At 41.4% G+C, this 26,669-nt stretch overlaps 2 long non-coding RNA genes across 2 annotated transcripts in view; both read right to left on the bottom strand.

Annotated features, from left to right (window-relative positions):
* Window positions 1–26,669, bottom strand: part of LOC309625419 — a 606,027-nt gene that overhangs the window by 122,316 nt on the left and 457,042 nt on the right. The window lies entirely within an intron of this gene.
* The window catches only part of LOC309625413, a 28,570-nt gene continuing 15,696 nt past the window's right edge, over window positions 13,796–26,669 (bottom strand). Inside the window, exon 2 of the long non-coding RNA XR_014242509.1 lies at window positions 13,796–26,660. This is a non-coding gene — a long non-coding RNA (uncharacterized lncRNA). The remainder of the gene's footprint in view (window positions 26,661–26,669) is intronic.

Genomic DNA, 26,669 nt, shown 5'->3' with positions numbered 1-26,669 from the left:
CTTTCCCTCCCCAGTCTCCCCTTCCTCTCCTCTCCCCTCCTCTTCCGGCCTCTTCTTTCTCTTCTCTCCCCCTCCCTCTCCGTCTCTCTCTCTCTCTCTCTGTCTCTCTCTCTCTGATGCGCACATGCTGATACCCCTCTTTTTTCTAAGCCCTATCAAGAGTTTCCATACCTTGAGAAATAATAATTTTAGTAACTGTCCATTATAGTGCTAATTAAATTAGACATCCAGAAAGAAGACTAATCTTGAGACTTACACCTAATAGACTAAATGGCCTTGTAAGTTGCTTCTCTCTCTGACTTCACTCTGGCAAACTCCCAGAGCGTCTCTCGTTTTGCTTGCCTCAAGTTTTACTATGTTCTAATTGCTAAATATTTATCTCTTGCCTTCCCCTCCCACCCCAACAAATATTATAAGCTCCCCAGAGCAGGAACTATGCCTTTTAAATTTATATTGTTCTAGTGGCTGCTTAAGAAATATTTGTTTACATGATATGTTGACGCTCCCAGGTCACCTAATGTCTTTGGCTTGGAACTAAACATTTCTGGTTGGTTCTTCGTCCTCTGGGGCAGCCTCCTTCAGGGTAACTATATGCCAGCCTTCTTGAGTGTAATCATTTTGGTATAAAGCACATTGAAACTCTATGCTAGAAAGAACAGCAAGAAAACAAACACAGTAATGCATCAAACAGAGTGCAAAAGAGAAGAATTCAACAATGCCTGGCCTTGCGCCCTGATGTTTTCTGAGCTCCGATTCCTGGTGCAGGAATCACTGGCTGACTCTGGCTTTCCCGTGCTTAATAAGGTCATGAAGGCACCAGAATGGGATTAGCCCTGTAGGACTTCAGTCTGATGCCCATTGCCCATAAGTGCCTCTCCCTTCTCCCCACCCTTGGCCTAGGAAACACACATTCTACGTACTTCTCTATCTTTCAACCCAGCTCTCCCAATCTCATGTATCAAAGATATTCAAAAGTCTGAGCAAAGGCTCTTCTTCCTCTGACTTTGTTTTCTCACAGTCAAGATGGCTAAGGAAAACAGCATATCCCAGCAAGAAGTTGGAAAAGTCCAAGACACAGATTTCATATTTCTTCTCCTCAAATCTTTCTATTTATGTTCTCTGGGTGTCAGAATGGATGTGACTCAGCTGTGATACACCAAAAGATTGGGCAGCATGTAATTCAACCCTCACTCTCTCTCGGCATATGGCAAGGTTTGTGGCTGCCAAAAATGATGCAGACTCCTGCCTCCAAAAACATACGAACAAAAAACCCTGTGTTTCATGAAATCAAAGGCTGCACCTTCACAAGCTTGCACTGCATATGTAGTCCGTCTGGACCTGATCAGCTGACTTACAGGACCAATAATTGGTTTTCCTATGTGGGCTTCATACCACACCCTTCTCTCCAAAAGCCTGCCCCTCTACAGCCTCTGTCTCCAACTTTCAAGAGAAAGGGTCCAAAAGATCTGCCCCTGCAAGTCCCTTTGAAGCAGCCTCCCCCTTACAAAATAAACAGGGAAGTGTTTCCTCAGCATTTGCCAGAATGCTAGAGCCTGGCTTATCTCCCACTAGCAGAGAAGTAGCAAAGATGATTGCTTTTGTGGAGAAAACTTTGTGGGTGAATGTTTGGGGTACAGGGGGAGGGAATCCCCTTCAAGTTGTGAGGTCTTTTTTTTTCTTTCAGGTTTGAGGTTTTGTCTGACAGAATGTTTTTTTATTTTATTTACATTTATTTTTGGCTGCATTGGTCTTCGTTGCTGCACGCAGGCTTTCTCTAGTTGTGGTGAGTGGGGGCTACTCCTTGTTGCGGTGCGTGGGCTTCTCATTGCAGTGGCTTCTCTTGTTGCTGAGCACAGGCTCTAGGCACGTGGGCTCAGTAGTTGTGGCTCACGGGCTCTAGAGTGCAGCCTCCATAGTTGTGGCACACGGGCTTAGTTGCTCCGCGGCATATGGGATCCTCCCGGACCAGGGCTTGAACCCATGTCCCCTGCATTGGCAGGTGGATTCTTTTTTTTTTTTTTATAAGTATGCATATTGATTTAACACGTATCAGCACACCTTTTTTTTTTTTAATAGTAATCTTTTATTTATTTATTTATTTATTTATATATTTTATTTTTGGCTGTGTTGGGTCTTCGTTTCTGTGCGAGGGCTTTCTCTAGTTGTGGCAAGCGGGGGCCACTCCTCATCGCGGTGCACAGGCCTCTTCACTATCGCGGCCTCTCTTGTTGCGGAGCACAGGCTCCAGATGCGCAGGCTCAGTAGCTGTGGCTCATGGGCCTAGTTGCTCCGCGGCATGTGGGATCTTCCCAGACCAGGGCTCGAACCCGTGTCCCCTGCATTGGCGGGCGGATTCTTAACCACTGCGCCACCAGGGAATCCCCTGACAGAATGTTTTTCCTGGTCAGTGCTGGCCCCACCGTCAAGAGATCTAATGATAATTTTGTGAACATCAGACCGTCTTGAGAGTCCCCTTGAGGGCTGCCTGCACCTGGGAGAGCAGAGGTACATTCCCACATTGGCACACCAAGAGTTTGTTTGTGCAGGGTTGCCATGAAATGGAATGGGGATTATGCTTCAATTCAGTTTTTCCTCTCCTCTTTTCCCTGGACAGTCTGTCGCAATTCAGTTGTTAACAATGTATATGGTCAGTCATTTCGTCCAATGCCAGCCCACGCTTGTGGGGCTGGTGACGAATGGGAGAGAGCAAGGGAACTGGGGCTCACGGCCCATCTCTGGTAAGCACTCCAAAGGCCCCTTCTGCCTTGGGTGGTGATGGCGCAGGTCAGGAGGAGAGCCAGCTCCTTCTCGGTCCCGGCAAGGCATTGCTGAGCCCTATTCTCCCTCAGGCTTTCACTCTCCAGATTTCTAAATGGCCTTCTGAAGCGCTGCAGCGAACAGCACCTGTGCAGCTGCCAGGCTGTGGGGCATCTGTGTGCCTAAGAGCTCTTGGTTGTCAATGTCAGCTTCCAGGGAACCCACAGCCGGGTCCATGTCCACCTAGCCCGGGGTGAAGCAGCTCCTTAGAGCTGTTCCTTTTAAGTGGTTTTTTTAAATCCCCCTCCTAATGCAATGTGCTCGAAAACTTCAGAGATGGTGTAATGACCACTGAAATGCCTCAGGAACCTGGAGCTGGCTCAACTTTGATTGACTTCTACTTGTTTAATGGACCCAGGAAGAAAGTAAGGATCTGTGGCCACCCAACTGACCATCGAAGCCCCAGAGAATCTCTGCATAGCTTTGTTCCCCACTGAGAGAAGCTGGACTGTTCTATAAGACAGCGAACGGTCCTTCCTTAGGTCCTAGCCTGAAAGCATCTCTTTGCTTCTCATCTGATCTGTGTATCCCCACAGCAGCCTGATTTGGCTGGGGGATGCAGCTGGGCCCCCATAGAGACCTCAGGCCCACCAGCCTCCTGGATAGGCATGTGCCCACTTCCCAGGTCTGCAGAGAACTCTCCTCCCTCTGCCCTGTTGTCATCAAAGCCAGTAGTTGGGTCTGGGTTCTTCCTCTTCTGTGACCTCAAAAATGAGTTTCCCGTGGGCTTTCCTGGTCCATGAGAAGGAGAGTGGGGAAAAAAAGCTGCTGAAACAGAAGTGAGAGTTTTTACAAACAACCAAATCCCCATGATTCTAAAACCATACACTGTTAGTGCTAGAAGGAGCCTTAAAGATCAACTAGCCAAACCATCTGGCTTTGAAGTGGAGGAAGGTGAGACCCGAAAGGATTAAGGGACTTAATAAAATTTTTGATACCTGCTGACTAACACGTTATTAGAGACACTGTCTCGCAGCAACAAATATAACATGCGAAAGGTGAAAAAAGAATATTTTCTCAAAAAACATCATCTCAGGTGCTTTTCGTCTTTGTACTCTCATCAGCTTGCACAGAGAAGGCTCTGGAAATGCTCTGTATTGATATGATAAAGTACATACCTGTCAAAGGATTGTCCAGTACTGTGATTTTGCATTTGCCCATAATTAATTTAATCTATATTTATAATGTAGTGATTATTATGCTAGCTAACAATTCTTGCATTTACTATATACCAGGTATTTTTAATGTATTGTTTCATTTAATCCACACACCAGCCCTATGGGGTAGGTAACCTCACTACCTCCATTTTAGAGGTATGGGGGCAAATGCACTGAGAGGGTTTGATGTTGCCCACCGCCACAGAACTGAGAGTAGCGGAGTTCAGATCCAAACTCAGGGTGACCGGTTGCAGAGCCCATCCTGAACTGTGTTGTATCGCAGAAATCAGTTGTGAGTCTAGCACTGTGCTGGGAGCTGTGGAAGACTTTCAGAGATTGGAGTTGAGGCAATGGTAGAGGAAGTGACAATAGGAATGGCTGGGATGGTTTTCACAGAGCTCTTGCCTCTAGTTTCCATCTCTGGGAAAATTCACTCTATGAGTGAGGAGAAAGTAGAGACAGGCTTGAAGATTGATAAGAGGCCCCTGCTGCCCAAAGGGAGAATATGAGGGAGCAAAGACTGGAAGTACTGTAGCCACAGGGTGGGGCATTGCTTCTCTCTTGTGTGCACAGATACATGGAAGTTGGAGCTGCCGGTATGGCTTCTGGATTTCATATTTCTCTGAGTCTGTAGCACATCTAAAGAAAGATGAGTTGGATGGTCTGGAAATCATGCAATATGGTTATCACATTACTTATTCTTTCAGAAATAATTTAGTGAGTCTCTACAAGATATCCACTAGTACCCCAGACCCTGAGGGTATTGTCAGTGATCAATAAGCAGTGGTCTTCACTCTCAAGGGAAGGCTCTAAGGAAGGGGATTACAGTACAGGGAGATCATACCCGTGATTGGGATGAGTGGAGGCACCAAATCCTCACAATATTGAGATGGTTATAGAGCATCCTTTTCCTTAAGGAAAAGACTGAGGCTCTTTGCCTGGGAGAAGACAGACGTAGGGAGGAAACTATAGTTGATATCTTGGAGACAAGGGCCATCACGGGGAAGTAAACCATGAGCCTGTGGTTCCTGGGAGAGCTTGCGCAGAGGGGAGATGGGCACTGGTCATCGATGTTGTACAGGAAATTCCACACTGGCTGTGAGGAAGTACTGAAAAAGGTTATTGGTTCCTCCAATATTTGATAATAGTCTGTCCTCATACACGTAGGGAAATGCGATCAGAGATCCAGGACTTACAAGGAAGGTGGGAAGGAATCCTTTGAAGCTTCTAACTCCTTGCATTTCCCATGGTGTGGAGTGGAGAAGTATAAATGAACATAGGGCCCACAGGAGCTATAGGGGGCAACAGCAAGGCCACACTGGGGCACGGGGGTGAGGGAGCGGGGGAATTTGTATAACCGTGGGTGACCTCCTTAGGTTCGGAATTTAAATAGGTCCCCAGTGTCCCTTGGAAATCACATAGATTGTATTCTAGAAGAGCCTCATCCACCTTGAAGTTCCTGATTAGCTTTCTCATTTTGCTGCCTCTCCTGCTTACAGAAATGACTGTTCTTCTACATAGTCCAATGCCCAAGCTTGAACACCAGGAAGAAGACATATGGATACCAGAGACTGGATGCGGATACCAGAGACTTCCTATTGTTTTCTATTGCCTGAACATACCAGAACTTCCACATGTACCTCTAGGCCTTTGCTCAGACTTCTCTGTCTGGAGCGCCTCTGTGCAGGGCAGCAAGCTACCTATGTGCAGATGGTGCCCTGTGTAAGGGCACCGAGCTGAAGAGTCAAGGGGGGGCTGGCATCTCGCTTAGAGCCTACACTCTGGACACCTTGGGTGGAACTGCATTGCCTTAGAAATAGGGCCTTTTCCCCATTCGAACAAAGGGTCCTATAGCTAGCTGCCCTGCATCCCCACTCCCCCAGCTGCCTAAATCCTGCGCATCTGTCAAGACCCAAATCTAGTTCTCTGCCACGTGTCCCATTCACCAACCCTCAGCACAACCATCATGCAGAATCAATTGTTCCTTCCTTAGCTTTCTCACTACTCCTTATTTACAACTCAGTTGCAATTCTTATCACTAAATTGTTTTATATGTTTTGAGGGCATATAATGCTAGGTTGACTGTTACATACTACTTGAAGATATTATTCCCTTGTGTTTTCTGGCTTCCAATATTGTGGAGAGGCTAGCCTCATTCTAATTGCTGTTTCTTCACAGCTAATGTATCTTTTCTCTCTAGATGCTTTTAAGATTATCTCTCCATTTTGGTGTTCATAGTTTCGTTTCGATGGGATTATTTGCAGATTTCCTTTTATTCATTCTTTTTTTTTTTAAAATTCCTGATGTTTGGAAAATCCTTAGGTATTATCTCTTTAAATATTGCTCTTTCATCATTCCCTCTATAATCTCCTTCTGGAGTTCCAAATGTATATATGTTAGACATTCTTTTTTTTTTTTAATTAATTTTTATTGGAGTATGGTTGCTTTACAATGTGTGTTAGCCTGCACAGCCCAACAAAATGAATCAGCCATACACATACAGATATCCCCTCCCTTTTGGACTTCCCTCCCATTTAGGTTACCACAGCACATTAGGTAGAGTTCCCTGGGCTATACAGTATGTTTCCATCAGTTGTCTATTTTATACATAGTATCAGTAATGTATATGTGTCAATCCCAATCTCCCAATTTCTCCCACCCCACCCCTTTCCCCCTTGGTATCCATACATTTGTTTTCTATGTCTGTGTCTCTATTTATGCTTTGCAAATAAGATCATCTATACCATTTTTCTAGATTCCACATATATGTGTTATTTTATGATACTTGCTTTTCTCTTTCTGACTTACTTCACTCTGTATGATACTCTCTAGGTCCATCCATGTCTCTACAAATGACCCAATTTCATTCCTTTTTGTGACTGAGTAATTAGACATTCTTTCTTTACTCCCCGTATGTCTTTAACCATTTAAAAAATATTTCCATTGCTTCATATCCCTGGATTGCATTTGGAATATTTACCTCCGTATTCTAGGTCGTTAATCTGTACTTAGGTGTTTCTATGCCTAATTCTACACATTAAATCTGTAAACTCTTTGAGGTGAGGGGCTACACATATTTCATCTTAGTTGAGTGTCTGGGACATAGCTAGTACTCAATAAGTGTTTGCTGAAATGAATTAGTTAGCATATCTGAGGAGTAATTGTTGGCCTGATCTTCCTGTTCAATCCAAGGTATAAACACATGCTGAAATGCAAATTGCTTATCTGTTGACAAAGCAAGAGGGATGATGGGGGCTCGCTGCTAGTGATAATGTCATATAGAACTGGTTGGACTGTACTGTTCCATCTGTACAGTCAGAAAGGCAGGTTCGGCTGGGCAGGAGCACGTGGCAGGCTTGCCTACCCACTGTGGCTAAACCAGGCTCTCTTTTTCAAATAAAACTCCCAAATATCCTCCTGCTGACACAGTAAGGTTGGGGCAGGAAATGAGACCTAATACCAAGTTACAAACATAGGGAAAAGCCACTTTTGAATCAGGTTACCTCACCCAGTTTGATGTAGGTTTCATCTTGACATTCTCTCTCACTTAGAAATATATGAAGGAAGGTTACCATCAAGAAGAAGGAGTTCAGTAAGTCTCAGAAGGCTTGTTCAGACTAGTTGTGGTATCTCATCCTAGGCACCAGGTAAATGGGGCAAGGTAGGCAAACAGTGGGTATAGTCTACCTTTAGAAATACCTGCTGCTGGTATTAATCAGAGCAGTCCATCGTTTAAGCCTCATTAAAATGAAGATTTGTCCCTGCTCTCTTTACAGAGCAGAAGTCTGCCCGTCAATTGCTGTGCCCAGCTGTGTGGCCATGGTCATGCCCAGGCAGGGTCACAGTCCAGAAAAGATATGCATGACTTCAGAGGGAGTTTCCCGGAGCGTGTTTGGCAAAGGGGGCAGGGTTGGTGGGAAGGGTGAGTCTCTCCCTGTGGCATTCAGTGTCTGGCAGTTGGCCATCCTTCGGTGGGATGTTCTTGGGGAGAAACACGAAAATCAGCATTCAGGGCAGTTCTGCAAAAGGACATGTGGTGTCTGCTGCTGATTTTGAAATTCCATCCAATGAAAAAGGAATCTCAGAATACAGTGAGTTTTTCCCTCATGGCGTATGTGGTTATCAGGCTAAGCCACGTCTTCTGTTTGTTAGTGCTGCTATAAAACAGTTTCAAATCCACAAAGAAATAGCTGGCCCACTGTTTCAGAGCAGGCCATCTGTAATAGAAGGAGGCCCTGTAGTCCCTGATCTGAAATCCTGACTTGGACGTGCTTGGTGGTATCCACAGTGATCCCAAAGAGTGTCATCAAATGATCGTAATTAGGCTCAGTTGAATTAACTTTATTATTGTTAATAAATACGTACTAAAAAGCAGATAGCAGAGGTGTCTGATAGAGGTGACCATCATAGGATGACGGTCAAAGCCTGGAAACTCAGGACATTGACAGAATTCAATCCCAGTAAAACATAAACCCACAGCTGGATGATTCCCCAGGTCCCACGGGAGCCACCAGTTCTCAGGTTAGCACAGAGGAACAGATGGCAACACCGGTGGGTCCAATTCTGACTTCTTCCACCTGGAAATCTTCTGCTTTATCTCAGCTGGGGATTTCAGCTCTTCCTGATGGCAGCAATTTCCATCTGGGCCTGTGGTGAAAAATAAATCTCTGAACCATTATAATTCATAAAGCTATTAGCGGTTAAGATGTATAAAGCTCTAGAGATGTCTTTGTGCACGTGACTGTTGTCTGTTTTGTGTGAAAACAATCACACCTATGGAGAAAATTCAATATACTTATAAAATTGAATCTCTCATGCCAAGACCCTGTGACTTATTTTCCCAGAGAGGAGGTAAGAATGAAATGACATAGCGATGGTGAAAGTGCTAGTTGGAAGATGATAATGTCACTAGCATCTTCTTATATAGCTCTCTAGGGAAAGATATGCAAGGAAATTTGAGATAAAGTTCTTTGAGCTTCAAAAATTAAACTAGGAATTATAGTATTATAGGTTCAATATTAGATAGAAATCTAGAAAGACAGAAAATCAGAGCAGAAGTTGTCGGCCAGGGTGGACTTCTTGCTTATCCTAAATGTTCTAGGACCACCAAGGTGGTCTCTGGCCATTTCTTTACTCTCTAAGGAAAAGCAACCACCCACCTGCTTTGCACAGCATCTGACAGCTCCCTCAAATGAAGCCCAACCAAAAAATTGCTGCAAACGTCTCTTTGAGAACAGAGCAGAGCAGACACAAGGAACCTGTCCCTGGGGGTAACTGCTCCTTCCAGAGTCCAGGAATGATATAGGCTGAGAGGGAACTGGGAAGATGGTGCATAAGAGCCCTTTCTACTGAGGTCAATACCACAGAAATATATGAACCTCGTATTTTCAGATATTTAGACTTTCAAGGGATTCCAAAATTTTAGATTTTTAGATGAGGTCTCCTGATTTTTAAACATTGGTGTTTAAAAAAAAATCATGTGAGCCAAATAAACCACCACTATGGGCTGGATCTGACCTGCTGGCCATCAGTTTGCGTTCCAAATAGATAAGCTCCACGAATGTCTGTTGAGGTCTACCAGTGCCAAGTGTTACCTTAGGTGCCATCTAGGAGGCACCTGTATCTGATACTGGGAAGTTCACAATCCAGAGGGAAGAAAGACTGACTGGCAAATCTGAGTGCACTGTGGACAGTGATCTGAGTGTGCAGAGGAGGGGCAACTACCGTGCCTGTAGAGTGTGCATGTCAGGGAAGGCCACCTGGAGTGATGCCAGAGGAGTTGAGTCTTGAAACTGAGTTGAATGTTGAGTGTTAACCAGGTGAAGAAGGCAGGTGGAGTAAAGAGATAAGGGCATGGCAGGAAAAAGTCACAGCAAGAACTGAGGATGAGCACAGTCTGGACTGTGGAGACATACAGCTCAGTGAGTGACGCCAGGTGAGGCTGGGGCTGGAGGGACCAAGGAGGACTTTTCCATATTAACTCATTTGGGCTTTATCCCAAGGGCAATGGGGAGCCTGTGGAATGTTTTAAGCAGGGCAGAGAAATGGTGAGATTTCTGTTTGAAAAATCTCTCTTCAGCAGCTGTGTGGAGTGTGAATCTAAAGGGGAAGAAGACTGGCATCAGAGATATACCTAGGAAGCCAGGGGGGTAAAACAGGCAAGAGGTAGTAAGGGCATGAGCTAGGGGTGGAGAGGAGAGCAGGAATTTGATAACTGCTTAGAAAATTAAATAGGAAGGACATGGACATTGAAGGAGGGAAAAAAGGGGACAGAGGCAAAGATGACTCCCAGATTCTAGACGTGATGATGGGTGGGTGGTGGTTAGGGTGACATCTCCATTTGCCTGGGACTGTCCTATTAAGACTGAGAGTCCCACGTGGTGGGAAGCCCCTTAGTCTAGGGAAAATAGGGATGGTTGGTTACTCTAGTGATGGTTCTCCAACTAACAAGAGGAATAGTAGAAGATATAAGTTTGGGAGGTTGGGCAGATAATGAGTTGATTTGGAGCATATTGAAATTGAAGTGCCGCTGGACATTCAGATGAGGATATCCATCAGGCACTTGGAATATGAGTCTGTAGGTCAAGAGTGGGAGAATTTTGACTTGGAGAGAGTGGATTTAGGGGCCATTAGCAAAAATAGGGGTTGTTCAGGACCATGAAAATGGGTTAAATCATCCAGGGAGTCTCTGTAGAGTACAAAAGGAAATAGATCTAGAATGACACTCTGGAGAGTAAAACATGGACACTCCTATGTTTAAGGGGCATATAGAGAAAGAAGATCCTACAAAGAGACCGAGAAGGAACAGTCAGAGGGATGTAATGCAACAGATCAAACATGGAGTCTTGGAAGCAAAGTGAGTAGAGTGTGTCTCAAGGCATGAGCAATCATCAGGGTGAAAGGCAAGATACCCAATACCATGAGAAGAGAAGACTGTGCCTCAACATTGGTGATCTAAGCTGATACCCTCTTAGTGGTTTGCTGGGTAGAAGCCAGGTTGCTCCTAGGGAGGAATGAATGTGAGTTAAGAAAATGGAGACAGTGACTACAGTCTAACCACTTGAGAAACTTGAGGAAAAGGGAACAAGAGAGGTAAAGCAGTAGGCAGAAGACCATGTATAGTCAAGGAGGATTTAGTTTCTTTAAGATGGATTAGAACTGAACAAGCTTATAAACTAAGAGGGGAAAATTGGTAAAAAGAAGAAAATTAAAAATACAATGGCCAAGAGAGGTAATTAATGGATCAGGGCTCATGCGGAGATAAAGTGATATGGGATGGACTCAAAGACACAGAGGAAGATATTGGCCTTAAACAGGGGAGAGTAGAATATGACACACCCCGGGACTATGGGAGAGAGAGCAGGCTAGGGTGACGCTAAAGGAAAGGAGGAACGTCTGCCTGGAACAGGGAAGGCACAAAACAAAGGGTTGTGGTTAATGTCAGTAAGAAAAGAGTAAAAAGTGAAGAAGTATTGAAGGAAGTGAGGGACATGTTGAAGATGTACCTTAGCTACTAGTTTTAAGAAGAATGTGTATAAAGATTCATAGTATTTTCAGATAACAGTGGACAATTTTTGGAAAACTTCAGTAAAAAGATATCCCAGAACTGACTAAATGTACACTATTTGATTGAGAGGATTATCCAATTATTCTCTTTAGAATTAAATCTCTTTCAAAATTATATTTTGAAACCTAATGCCCAGTGTGATGGTATTAGGAGGTGGGGCCTTTGGGAGGTGTTTAGACCATGAAGGTGGACTCCTCATGAATGGGATTAGTGCCCTTGTAGGAAAAGACACCAGAGACCTCCCTTGCCCCTACTGCCATGTGAGGTCACAGAAAAAAGATAGCCATCTAGGAAGTAGGCCCTCACCAGACACCAAATCTGCTTGAGTTTCCCAGTTTCCAGGACTGTGAGAAATAAATTTCTGTTGTTTACAGGCCACCCAATCTGTGGCATTTTTGTTATAGGAGCAGACAAAGACACATACACACACACACACAAACACATACGCATGCACACAGACACACACACACACACAAACGCACCTTGTACAATGTATAAACAATTTACTACTTGCTTGGACTCCAAAATAGGGATTAAATCTCTAAAAGTATTGTTTTCAGACACAGGTTGAAGAGAAGTTTTTGCTAGGTGGGAGGCCAGTGCATAGGTACAGAAAGGCAAAGTAAAAAAATTGTTTCCACTTAAACTTGTGTATTTAGTTAGGTTCAGTTTAGAAATCATTGAGGAGCCATTCAAAGCCAGTCTTGGGACACATGCTTTAAGAGGAAATTACCGAAGTCAATGAAGCAGGGCTCTGCTCCTCGCAAGTTTGTGGGTGAAGCCACAGCAACATGAAGCCAATCAGTGGGAGCCAGTGCCCCGCCAGCAGCCAGCAGGGTGGTCTCCGCACTGCCCCAGTGACTCATCCTTGCTCACATCTGGATGCACATCCTGGCACAGGGAAATGCCATGGCATTTCATTAGTTCTGCTTATTCTGATCAACGACTAGGAGCCACGTGGATGATGCTTTCCAGGGTATGGATTTACCTTCTCCTGCTACTTTTGTTTTTCATTTTTAAAATAGGTGTGGTTTTTTTTGCCATAAAAGCAATATATACCCTTCGTAGACATTGTGGTCAATGCAGAAAAATAGAACTAAGACCAAAATATCCTCTCTGTGTCAAGTAGTGTTCACATTTTGGCATATTTCCTTCTCGTCTTTCCATTGTGGTTTTCAGCATGAAGAGGACTGGGCTCTTCCTTTCTGAGAAAAGCAGCTAATCCCAGGGCAGGAAAATCTTCCTGGCAAAGGCACCAAAGGATCCTGGTTCTAATCGCAGCTCCACCATCATGGAGCTTGTGGTCTTGGTAGCTGCCAACCCTCCTGATCTGCTCACCAGAGTCATGAGATGGTGGAGTCGGTTGGCCAACCTCTAGAGCCTATTCCAGCACACAGATGTCATGGGCCTGTGATATTCTGACTCCCCAGAAAGGTGTGCTTTTGGACATGAATTCTTCTTGAGCAGCTATAGCCTCCCCTCTGAAATCCAGAGTTTGCTGAAGCTTTGACTGATTTCAAAGGAAGGCATTTTGAAGTGATGTGACTGCTCTCCCATCCTTTTGTTAAATCCTGGAAATTAAAGAAAAAAAAAACACTGAATGAGGATGCATTTCAATGCAGGGCTTGTATCAGAGAATCTCTAATGACACAAGGTTTATGATCATCCAGTGAACCATGTAAAGCCAGTGGCCTGCTTCATTCTAGCTAATAATTGAACTAAAGAATCAGGAGTTAAATAACTAAATCTGGCCCAGAATTTCGCAAACTGTATTCTCAGAACAAAGAGGTATTCTCTAGAAAAAGAGAGTAGTTGTCAGTGAGTTTAGGAAAGATTAGTATAAATCAAACGTAATGGGCTTCTTTACTATACGATTTCTTAGAACTTGAAATATGCTTAAATGCATTGGGACTACCAAGGGGGAGATGGAGTGTACCTCCAGCTAACCTGATCATGGAAGTGCTTTGTCAAGGCACACTAATTCACATCCCAAGAATATTAGTATCCCATAGAACACAGCTTGAGTAATACTGTTCTAGCTCTTTCTACAAGTTCCCAAAGAAGTGCCTTTTTAAGGCACCATTATTGATCTTTCAATAATTATATGTGACTGCTCTGGTCATTGTGGTAATATCCTGAGCTGAGATTTTAAAACCCATAACCTCCTTGATCTTTTTTTTTTTTTTTTTAAATTTTTTAATGCTATTCTTGTCTGCTTACGTTCTTTTTTTATGTATGTATGTATGTATGTATGTATGTATGGCTGTGTTGGGTCTTCGTTTCTGTGCGAGGGCTTTCTCTAGTTGTGGCAAGCGGGGGCCACTCTTCATCGCGGTGCGCGGGCCTCTCACTATCGCGGCCTCTCGTTGCCGAGCACAGGCTCCAGACACGCAGGCTCAGCAATTGTGGCTCACGGGCCGAGTTGCTCCGCGGCATGTGGGATCTTCCCAGACCAGGGCTCGAACCCGTGTCCCCTGCATTGGCAGGCAGATTCTCAACCACTGCGCCACCAGGGAAGCCCCCTTGATCTTTTATACTATATTTTCTAAGCTTTATAAGTTCTTGTGTTTGTAGGACAATTTTTAATTTTCTCAAATGTATATTTATCAACTGAGTGCTAACCTGTGCCTGACACTGTACCAACATTCTTAGGACTGAGTGTTGCCTCTATCCATCTGTATGATCTTGGGTGAGTCATTTAAGGTCTTTAAATAGGGTCAGGTGACTTAAGCTGGGGTCCAGGAGCCATGAACAGTGGGCAGGGAATTGCTTCAAGACCTGACAAGCTCAGCATTAAGATTCCCAGGATTTGGGGGTGTTAAAGGAAAAGCAAAGGTCTGGGAATCCTGGTTTTGGGGGAGGACGTAAGGCAGAGGTAGAGGAATCTGAGCTCTCCATCAGCTAGTTGGGCCTCTTTCTCAGAGCCATGTCAATGCAAAGATGTGAAAGGTAAAGTTCAGGATCCGCAGTGGCCTTGTCTTCAGGGGGAAGATTAGGACTCAAAATTCGGGAGAGGTTTTGGGCTTGGGCCTGATCTACCTGTCACTTTCTAGAACAGCAGGAAACAGACTGGTGCAATGGTCAGGCTGTACCTGCAGACATGTGAGCTAAGGATTCAAGTAAGGAAGGAGTTCCTTGATTAAAAAGTCTTTGGAAGCCCTGGATTTGAGGGGGCTCTGATTGGGTGTTTATTTCAGCTTAGCTCATCATCCTATGGGAATATTTATAGAATGCATAGCCTTTTTTAGTTAAGGCCTAGCCTGAAGTAGAATAATGCTATCATTATCACTATCAACGTGATGCACTTAACAACAACATATATATATTTTTTAATCAAAAGTGTCTTTATCAAGTGTTTTGGGATATGGATGGTAGAAAAAGGAGGCTTCCGTGGATAATTAGTAAAAATAAAAATTATTCTTGACTCTCCCTCCACCTCCTGCAACCTCTCTTCCTGTCCTGTTGTCTCCTTCCTGCCCTTGGCTGTGAACTCACCTTCCACTCCTCTAACTCTGGGGAGAAGTGTGTGCTGTTTCCCAGGGACCTTGACTCACTTTCATGCCATTTTGTGCTATTATCCAGACCTTTTGATTGATCATAGCCCCTAATAACCAGACTCTCTGGCTTCGGCTTCTGAATGTCCTCCATCCCTTTCATCCTTCCACCAACGTCGGAAGACCTGTCGTGAGCTAGGCACTGGGTACAAGACGAGCAGGGCAGACGCCGTCCCTGACTGCAGGCACAGATCATCTGCCTTCTGCTTCCCCAGGCTCCTTGAGTCATGGGATGTGTCCCAGGTGGGCTGACGCCCTGAACGCTGGCCTCTGGCCTGCCTTGATTCAGCCGGTCTGTCCTGTCTTTCCGTCTTTATTTCACTCCTGACTCTGCCTTGGGTGCCTGCTCCCTCTGTCCCTCCCCACCAGGGTCCTTCCTTTCTCCTCCACTCCTCTTCTCCTCCCTCTGCCTCCCAGCTGCTCTCATCTTAGCCTGTCCGCAGGCTGACTGAATTCTGGCATTCTAGCTCATCCTGCTGTCCTGGGCCCCCGCTGGGCCTCTGCTAATCTCACCTGTCCTGCTGCTGTGGACTTGTGGCTGGACCTCAGTCCTGGCAGGGAGGGGCTCTGTCTGCCAAAGGGAACGTGCATTATGCTTTCTGTTCCACTCTAGGGAGAAGCACAGTTGCTGACTGGCGTTATCAAAGGAAGTCCATTTCCAGAGGGCCCACGACTTCAGATACAAATGTACAGAAAGCTTCACTAATTCCAATTTGTGAGGGAAAAAACCTGAACTGAGGCATTAAAATGCCTCAGTTATAAGATATTTGAGATAAACTTTATATATATATACACATATGTAATTCAAACTTAATAAGTGAGACAGTACAAAACACTAAAAATATAGTAGAAATAGAAAACAATCTGGACGTGGGATCTGGGGTTCTGACTTCCTAGGCTCCACTCTGCCTCTAACAAGCTGTGTGATCTGAGGCAAGTCACTTCATTTCTCTGGACTATAATTCTCCAGTCTTCTCTCCCTGCAATGAAGAGATGCATTCAGACTATGTATAATGTTCCTCTGTTTCATAATAGCAGTTGCTTGTCAAAACTGTAAAAATGAACCAGCTAAATCCCTTTGGAACCCTCTCAAATAGATAAGCGATGGTGCCATATTTAAGAGATTTTACTATAATAATAATTGAAAACCTACAGAGGCAATTAAAAAAAAAGGCTATAAATCTTCAAGTGTATAATGACTAGGAAGAAACATTACAGAAGGGTGAATGCTGTGGTTGACAAACTACGCTGATTTGACAAGCTACAAGTCCCTGTGACTTCAGGTCCTTATTTTGTACTATATTTATTAAAGCACTTGGGGACCTTCTATTTTCCATTTGAAGCTAATGATGTGGCAAAGAGTAAAAAAAAATGTTCTCCACTTTCCACCCTGCAGATAGGCTTCTTGAACATCCATCATTCTTAAATATCACAACTTGATTGTGCTTTATAAGATGCCCTGGTCATACAGTAGGGTCCAGGTGTTAGGAATTGGGCAGGTTATACCGTAGCCCCTCGCTATAATTGGATGAAGGCCCTAGTCGGTCGGTAAAACAATATCCCTTATGGGAGCTTTCGATAGGGCAAAATGGCTGATTTATAAAAAGCATGAATGCTTTAACATAGAACAGATGTTTATTAATGTGGAACAAATGGATGAAATCATGAAGATTTAGTAAATCATGGACTCATGTAGCCGAAGAGGACCTTGAGCGTTCGGTCTGGGCTTGCTCTGAGATCTGTTTGGGTTCTGACATGATTGTTTGTTTACTAACCTTTCTAAGGTGCCTTGGAATGTGGGCCAGATAAAGTACGTAAAAAGGAGACTTGCACTTGATGTGAATAACTTGATTCCTTTGTTTCCAAAATTCAGCTGTTCACTCACTCTTTGACCTAAATTGCTTCCTATGTTGTAATTTTTGATAATTTTTGAAGAGTGGAAGAGAGTTGTGTTGATAATACATGAAAGATCAATACCAGTAAGTCATTGTCTTTCTCTGTTGCATGGCCCCTTTCCCATCCCCTCACCCCCACTCTAATCTCTTATCTGTCCAGGGAAATGTTTGCCAAATGACTGATTAGACTTTCACAGTAAATTGCATTTTCTGGAGATGATCCTGATAGCATTTTCACAGCTTCCATGGAAGGTTCTGAGGTGTATCTTATCTTCAAGCTTTTGGTGTCTTTAGTCTAAACTGCCTGGTATCTCTAGGGTTTTTTACATTCTTTTTAGTGTGTTTTAAATGGACAAGTCCTTTGAAGTTAGGGAGACAGTTCTTCCTTGGTCTTTCTAAACCCAGTCAATACCACAATACTATCTTTCCAAACCATTAGTGATGCAATTCCAGAACCAATTGGATGATTGATTATTTATAATTAGGAAAACTAGAAGATAAACAATGTGAAAACAAAAGAGAATTGAAGGGAACCTGGACTGTGTTCTAGTCTGCATCCTGATGTTTTTGCTTGGACTGGGGTTGGGGTGAGCAAAGGGCGAGTTACATAGTGTCCAGATGTACGCAGAGTGACCACCCGCCAGTATGGACTTTGAGTCACAAGCCGTGATGTACTCTTGGTCTTTTTCTTGAGATGTCTGCAGCTGTTTTAAGCTGCACAGAGGGCTGGTGATGGAAATGAAGAGGTGTGTTACTGAAACACTCAAGATCCCTGGTTCTGAGACCATGGCTGTGACTTTGTAGCTTGGGCTGCCAGGGAGAATGAGAGCGCTCCCTTGAATTAGCAGGGATGACAGAGGTCTTCTGGATAGACACCTCACCCCCAGTCCTCCTCCATCATCTCTGCAGGTCACAGAGCATCTGAGGTGCACAAGGCAATGTAGGGAAGTATTGAATGGCGCTAGTTTAAATGCTTCCCCCCTTACAACTTTTTCTTTTCTAATTTTATTTTTTCAAACTTTTATTGGAGTATAGTTGATTTACAATGTTGTGTTAGTTTCTGCTGTACAGCAAAGTGAATCAGTTATACATATACATACATCCACTCTTTTTAAGATTCTTTTCCCATGTAGGGTATTATAGAATATTGAGTAAAGTTCCCCGTGCTATACAGTAGGTCCTTATTAGTTATCTATTTTATATATAGTAGTGTGTATATGTCAATCCCAATCTCCAAATTTATCCCTCCCCCTCTTTCCCCCCGATAATCAGAAGGTTGTTTTCTATATCTGTAACTCTACTCCTGTTCTGTAAATAAGTTCATTTGTACCATTTTTTTAGATTCCACATATAATTTCCCCTCTTACATTGACACTAATATCTATTTATAACCGAAATCCATTGGATTTGCTTTGGTTCTCATTAGCAACAAAGAGCAAACATTACTTTCTCTGATAATCCCTTATCCTCCTCAGTCTTCTGTTATTATTTTTCTGCTTCTCATAATCTCTGAAAGATGACTGTCAGTGATTCTAAAATTCCTTGAGGCCCTGGAATCCAATTCATACAGGCCTGGATTCTTGAGGCCACTTGAAGTGACTAGGTTCTCTCTCACTAGCTCACTAGGCAAGGGCCTATTTGGAACTGAAATTCCCTCTTTGCACTGTTTGTTTTACCCTCGGCAGGCTGAACGCTGGGTTACCTTGTTGAATAGCACAGAAGTAAGAAAGTCACTGGGCACTTCTGCTTCCTCTCTTCCCTCCATTATCACTATACAAACTTTCCCAAGCAAAGTTCTTTGCTTTTCTCCTTGTTTCAAACATACCTTAAAAAAAGCAATTGCTGACTCTAATGTTTTTTACAGTTCTCAGACAGATAATGCTGATCGTTAGCTTTTCTGACACTATTCTAACAAGTTCTTGCTAACAGCATAAAATGGTACCTAGGAATACCTTAGGTAGCTTAAGTACTCTTGTCTTTCTGTTAATACAATTTGACATCCTAACTTTTTCACTCAATGTTATATCATGAGGATCTCTCCAAGTCATAAGAATTTATTCATATATACAGTGTTCACTCATTCCATAAACATTTACTGAGCAGCTACTACGTGCCAGAAACTATCATAAGTGTTGGGGATGCGTTGGAGAAAACAACAGAGACAGGGCTTAGTGTTAGAAGTCGCTAAATAATTACACAGATATTTAATTAATCATAATAGTGCCACAAAGGAAATAAATACATGTGGATCATGAAAGGGAATAGACAGGGGAACCTGACCTAGTCTGGCATGCAGGAGAAGCTTCTCTGGGCAGCATGGAACATAATTTGCTCCACAATTCTCCCAGTTGGGGACTTCATGCTGTTTCCAATCTTGGCTATTTTCAATAAACCTGCAATTAACACCTCTCTGCATAAGTGATATTATTTCCTTAGACATGTAATTACTGGGTCAAGAATGGGAATATTTTGTGGCTCTTGATACATATGATCAAAAAGCTTTCTAGAAAAAGCAACGCAGAGTTTTAAAGCTGGCGAAGGATCTTGGACCACCACACATCCAACTAGCTTCATGGAAACAATGGGTTGATTTCAAGAAATCAGTAAAATTAGTAGTAAGAGAAATGTCCTGAACATGTTCTAAACGAGGGCTATTCAAAGTATAGTCCTCCAACTGATGTAGATCCTGGAGATGTCGATCAGCAGTCTGTGATAAGTACAGAAATTGAGAATTAAACATTTAAAAGCCTTTATGGCAATATGCTCAAGTAACTTTATATTTAAAAATTGGGATATGTATATTGTCTGTTACTTTTTCATTTAATTTTTTTCTAGTAATTCATTAATTTTTTTAAACGGTAAAAGTATCTGTTCATGATACATTGGGAGGAAAAAACAAGTCCTTTCCCAAACATAGTTTGCATGAAAGCTAGAGGAATCCCCTTGGTCAAATTTTCTTTAATGGACCCAAAGTCCCCTAATGCTATATAATGATTTTTTTCCCATGGGAAACCAATGGGCTCAGCAAGTTTTAACAACAAACATGTATACTTAGCCACACAAGATTTGTGTATTCCTTTCCCAGAAAGATAAAGCACACCTTTTGCAACAATTGGGGCATGTATTGTTTAAAGAGTTTCTGTGAGAAATTTCTCAGTCTAGGAATTGCAGTTGCTTGCTGTTTTATTTTTGCTCTTAGAATATAGCAAGGTACTTAACCATTGAACTTGTGTGCATTGAGACAATGGAGTTATGATTAGATGAATTATGATTAGATGCTGCTACTGCCCGTTATTTCTTCCCAGAGGAAGTAATAAAAGATGTCAAAAAACTTCCCACCTCTGAAACCTTTTGCCAGTTGTATCCATAGAGTTCAGCTGTGGGTTAAAGGCTGCTTCCTTTGTGTTCACATCCCCAATAACAGAGACTAGAACTGTTCATACGTTTGATATAGTGAAGTAATCTCACCAGTCAAGCCCTGAAACCACGGTGGATAATATCTGCATGGCATTTAGCACTGTGCTAGATGGAAAATAAAAGGAACTACAGAATGATTTTTTTTGTTGATTTGTCTTTAAAAATGAAAACTAGACCTAGCTCAGAGAAAGGGCTCATTCATAATATTGGTGACATCTCCAACAGATGAGAAATATGTTTTCCTAAAAACTCTGCCTACCACCAATTTTCTGGTCAGTATAAAAATCAAGTTTTTTGTTTTGTTTTGTTTGTTTTTTTGCTCATTTTGCATTAAAGGAAAGCAAGGTAGTGATGTGTTGAAGACTGTCAACTCCGATGTCAGACTGCCTGGGTTTAAATCCTAGACACTACATCTTACTAGCTGGTGACCTAGTTTGAATTACTTCCCTCTCAGTGCCTCAGTTTTTTCATCGACATATTGGAGATAATAACAGTAAAGAACAAATCCGTGTGAGGTACCTAACACACAGAGTTCCTGAACACAGTAGACACTCAACAAATGTTAGCTCTTCTGGTTTTCATGATAAAACTCATCAGAAGAAATTCTGTTAAGACTGGGAGGAAGGAAGGCAGTGAAGGAGGTGAGGAGGGAGGGAGGAGGGAGGAAGGAAAGAAGGAAAGAAAGATCACAAAGCAATGGAACTGTTGTCATGGACTTCTTCCCATGGGGTATTGGAGAAGAGCATGGAATTTGGATCCATATGACTTGGGCTTTGGGTCTGGCCCTGCCAATCACTAAGTGTGTAATCCAAACAGTCATGTGACATCACTGAACCTCGGGGTCCTCTTCTCGTCTGTAAATGGAATGGTGTCAGTAGTACCTACCTCGTGGGGTTGTTGTGAGTGCAAATGAGCTAATGTATGAGTAGGACCCTTGTGGGAGATAAGAATGATAAGGGTGCGGTTATCTCGCTCAGAGACTCTTCTTTTGGTGTGGATTTTCTTAGGCATGTTCCTTCTTGAACTGGCTTCTGGAGGAGGTGGATTCTTCCTGAGTTTGGGGCTTTGGGTTGGGGCTTTCCCCTTCTTCTGGGCTTCTGTGCGTCAATTGTTCACTGAGATCAAATGGGTAGACCCCACCTACCTGGTTCCTGGTAATTGAGAGGTATGGGTTACTTCTGGCTATCAGGGTGTGTGTTTTCTGAATTGCTTCATCAGAACAATATGCCTATAGATGAGAAAAAGCTTTATCTTGGGCCATTCTGCATTTGGTTTGTCAGTGTAAACTTCTTTGAAAATGGAATTAGAAATTGACCCATAATTCAAGTCTCTTTACAAAAAATAGAAAGGGTGACTCACAGATGAAGAAACAAGCTGAAAACCCAGAGGCTAAGAGTTCCAACCCCATTTGTGCCATGACTTGTCGAGTGACATTGGGCAAGGAGCTTAATCACTTGGTGGCTTCATTTCCTTGTTCATAATATGTGGCATGACAGTACTAACCTACCTTGCTAGATCGTTATAAAAATACAATTTAATATTTGCCATGTCTATATATTTCAGCTACACACTGCTTCCAGGGCTACCTGGTTTGGGGCAAGTTGGAAACATGAAAATGGCAGCTTTTCCTACTGCATTTCAACCAGATTCACAAGAATATTTTGCTCTTTTCTCCATGAATTTTCTCAGTTCCATTCTGTTAGCTGTTTACTAAATAACACTACCCTACTGACTGAAAGCCATGCTGTTCCCACATTAAAAATAAATGCCCCCCACCACCTCCCAAATAATGAAAATAAATGCCCAGAATGAATCCACAGGAAAGATCCTGGGAAGCTCTAGGGAAACACTGAAACAGGACGTGGTATTGACAATGCCAGGAACTCTTAAGAATGGCCTTAAATAGGTATTGGGGAGGAGTCCCATTGAGCACGCTGCACATAGACAGGCATCTGGGCTTCTAACACCTAGCTCTCCACTGGACACATGGGTGGCCTTCAGGGAGGATGTATTTATTCATTGCCCACAATAACCTTTTGTACTTCAATATTAAAATCATTTTTTCCTTGAGGTTTTAATAGAGAACAATTATACTACTCATTTTTATCTCTGCTCCAACCAAAACCTCAACTTTAATGACAGTGAAGGCATAAAATATTTGTAAACCCAGCACACTGAGAGTAGGAGAAGAGACAACAGCAGACAAGATATATTTTTGGAAGATGGGAAACAGAGGAAGTGGTATCTAGCTTGGAACAGAGAAAGCAGAACGTGTGCTGAAAGCCAGCGCATTTGTGCTGGAGAAAGGCTGGAGAATAAGTCAGGTTTTTCTGAAGGCAGGATGGGGGTAGAGCTGCGAGTGGGTTAGCAAAACCTACCCCCTCCCTTAGCCTGTGCAGCTGGCCTTCCCCATCATAGCCAAAGGTAGGGATCCTACCTCAAGAGGTGTAGTCTGAGGAGCTCAGAACTTGGCTTCAGACAGAACCTGGGGTGGTAGTGAGATGTCAGGGGGGTCTGTAAACCAGAAGGAAGAGCTGCAGAAGGATCTTACCATGCTATCAAACTTGACCCCAGAATGCTGACAGCCAGGCTCACAAACCCGAAGCAAGAGGCTGGGGAATTCCTCTCTTGGGAAACAGACAAGCCCAAGAGAACTGGTCTGCAGAAAGGGAAATTTAGGAGTCCACCAACAAAAAGGCTGGATCCCTGCTAGACCATTCGATGATGAAATCTACCTGTGATGAGTCTCATCCCCTGCCACACACACAAAGCTTCCAATCAACCAAGAACCACTAGAAATTAAAAGAATGACTCAGTATTAAAAAAGAAACCAAAATAAACAGAAAGAAAAAAAGAAACCTGAAGGAAAGGAAACAATGTAAGGAACAGATGGAAAATAGGACAGAAAATGTAATTAACGTTTTAGAAAATTAACACATATTGTTATTTGGTGAAAAAGAAAAAGAATGCTGTTTTAATTTTTTGATCCATCAGAATGGTTGTTTCTGGTTTTGCTTTATGATGTTATAAATTTATTGAACTATGACTGATGAACAATAAGCTGTGCATATTTAAAATGTACAATTTGATTCGTTTGAAATTCGTATGCACACATGAAACCGTTGTGACAATCAAGAAAATGTATATTTCTATCAGACCTAAAAGTTTCCTCACACTCCTTTGTAATTCCATTCCTTTCTCTACCCCTATCTCCAGGTAACCATGAGTTTTTTTTTTGTTTACTGAAACTGTAAGTTGCACTTTCTAGAATTCTAAGTAAATGGAGTCACACAAGTACTCTTTTTTGCTCTGTTTTCTTTCACTGTATGTTACATGTTGCATGTATCAATAGTTTCTTCCTTTTGATTGCTGGGTAATTGTCCATTACATGGATATCCACAACTTGTTTACCTATTCACATGTGTTGATGGACATTTGGATTGTTTCTAGTTTTGGTCAATTACCAAAAAAAAGTTGCAATGAACACGTTTAAGCCTTTGTGTAGACACTTGTTTTCATTTCTCTTTGGTAAATATCTAAAAATGGAATGGCTGGTTGTTTGGTTGTTTGGTATATTTAACTTTCCAAGAAATGATCAAACAGTTTTACAAAGAGATTGTACCATTTCATGTTCTGTCAACAGTGTAGGAGAGTTCCAGTTTTTCTACAACCCCTCCAGCACTAGATATAGTCAGTCTTTTAAATTTTAGTCATTCTAATGGGTATATAAAACTACACTGCAGTTTTAATTTTCTTTTCCTGATGAATAATGATGTTGAGCATCTTTCCATGTGCTTAGTGAGTATTTGAATATCATATTTAATGTAGTGTTTGTTCAAATCTTTTATCTACTTTTAAAAGTAGGTTGTCTTACTTTTGATTTATAAGAATTCTTTATATATTTTGGATATGTCTTTTATATGGGTTGTAAATATTTTCTTGCATTTGCATATTTTAACTGTTTCTTTTGAAGAGCAGAAACTTTTAATTTTGAAAAAGTTCAATCTATCAGTTTCTTTCTTTTGTGATTTATGCTTTTTGAGTACTAAGAAGACTTTGCCTATTACAAGATCACAAAGGTTTTCTCCTATGTATTTTTGATAATATTTATACTTTTAGGTCTTACATTTAGGTCTATGATCCAATATTTTGAGTTAGCATTTGTGTATGGTGTGAGATGAGGACTGATACTCATTTTTTTCTATATCCATATGCAGTTGATCTGGCAGTATTTGTTGAAAAGATTTTTCTTTCCCTATGACTCATCTTGGCACTTTTGTCATAAATTAATTGATCATATATGTATAGGTTTATTTCTGGATTCTCTATTCTGTTCATTGATCTATGTGTCTATCTTTTTGCCAGTACAAAACTGTTATTATTACTGTAGCTTTGTAGTAATTCTTAAAATTAAGGAATTTAAATATTCCAACTTCATTCTTCTTTTTTAAAAATTGCTTTGGTTATTCTAGGTTCTTTGCAAGTCCATGTAAATTTTATAATAGGTTTGTCAATTTCTGCAAAATAGCTCGCTGGGATTTTGATAGGGATTTCATTGAATCTAAAAATCAATTTGGGGATAATTGCTATCATAATAACCATGTTCAATCTTCCAATCCATGAATATCCTATAGCTTTCTATTTTAGTTATCTTTAATTGTTGTCAGCAATGATTTATAGTTTTCAGTATCGAGGTCTTAGAAATATTTTAGTAGATTTACTCCTATTTTCTGCTTTGATGCTACTAAAAATTCAATTTTTTGAAAGTTTATTTTTAAGTCATTAGCTATCAGTATATAAAAATACAGATGTTTGTATATCAACATTGTATCTGGTGACTTTGCCAAATTCACTTATTGATTCTAATAGGCATCTTGTAGACTTTTCTGGGATTTTCTATGTAAACCATATTATCAGCTGAAAATAAGGACAGTTTTACTTCTTCTTTTACAGTTTTTTTTTTCTTTTCTTTTTTTTCCTTATTTGGTTTTGGCCTTATTTCTAGAACCTCCAGTACAATGTTGAATAGAAGTGGTATATTCTTGCTTTGTTCCCAAATCTTAAGGGGGAACAATTCAGTCTTTTACCATTAACTATGATGTTAGCTGTAGGGTTTTTTTTAGATGATCTTTATCAGTTTGAGGAAATTCCCTACCTCCCAGGTTGTAGTGAGTTTTCTTTGTTCTTTCTTTAGTCATGAATAGGTGTTGAATTTTGCGTATAATTTTTCTGTGTCTATTGAAATGGTTTTTCTCCTTTATTCTGCTAATATCATAATAGTGGTGAATTACATTCTTTTTTTTTTTTTAATGTTAAACCAACCTTGATTTCTGGGATAAAATCTGCTTGGTCATGATGTAGTATACTTTTTATATACTTCTGGACTTAATTTGCTAATATTTTGTTAAGAATTTTTTGTCTATGCACATGAGGGATAGTGGTCTTTAATTTTTTGTCTGTGATTTTTTGGTCAGATTTTGCTATTAGGGTTATTCTGGCTTCATAAAATGAGTTGGGCAATGTTCTCTCTTCCTCTAATTCTGAAAATATTTGTGTAAGATTGGTATTATTTCTTCCATGAATGTTTTGTTGAATTCACCACTAAAATAATCTGCACCTGGAGTTTTATTTTGGGGAAGATTTTTATAACAAATTCAACTTTTATATAGATAAAGGACTATTCAGATGTTCTGTTTCTTTTTCTATCAATTTTGGTAAATTGTATTTTTCAAGAATTTTCATTTAATCTAAATAGTTGAATTTGTTGGCATTAAGTTTTTCATATTATTCTTTTTATCCTTAAATGTCTGTAGGATCTGTGGTGATAAGCCCCTTTGTTATTCTCATTTTGGTGATTTGCATTTTCTCTCTCTCAGTCTAGCTTGGGGTTTGTCAATTTTGTTGCTCTATTTAAAAACCGACTTTTTGCTTTAATAATTTTCTGTTTTATTTGTCTATTTTCTAGTCCACTAATTTCTGTCCTTATCTTTATCATTCTCTGGTTTTAAATTTTTTTCTCTTTTTATAATATATGCATTTTAAAGCTATTTTAGCTGAATTCATCTTCATCCAGCTGCAAATATTTCCTAATTTCCCTTGTGATTTTGTCTTTGACTCATGAAATATTTAGGAGGGTGTTTAACTTCTAGATATTTGGGGTTTTCCTAGATATTATATTGTTATTGATTTCTTATTTAATTCCATTGTGGCTAGAAAATACACTGCATATTTCAATCCTTTAAAATGTATTGACCTGTTTTTT

Source organism: Balaenoptera borealis, assembly GCF_965194805.1.
Source record: "Balaenoptera borealis genome assembly, chromosome: 3".
In the NCBI taxonomy this organism is placed as follows: domain Eukaryota; kingdom Metazoa; phylum Chordata; class Mammalia; order Artiodactyla; family Balaenopteridae; genus Balaenoptera; species Balaenoptera borealis.
Note: the sequence above shows the minus strand (reverse complement) of the source record. Positions and strands in the feature narration are given on the sequence as shown.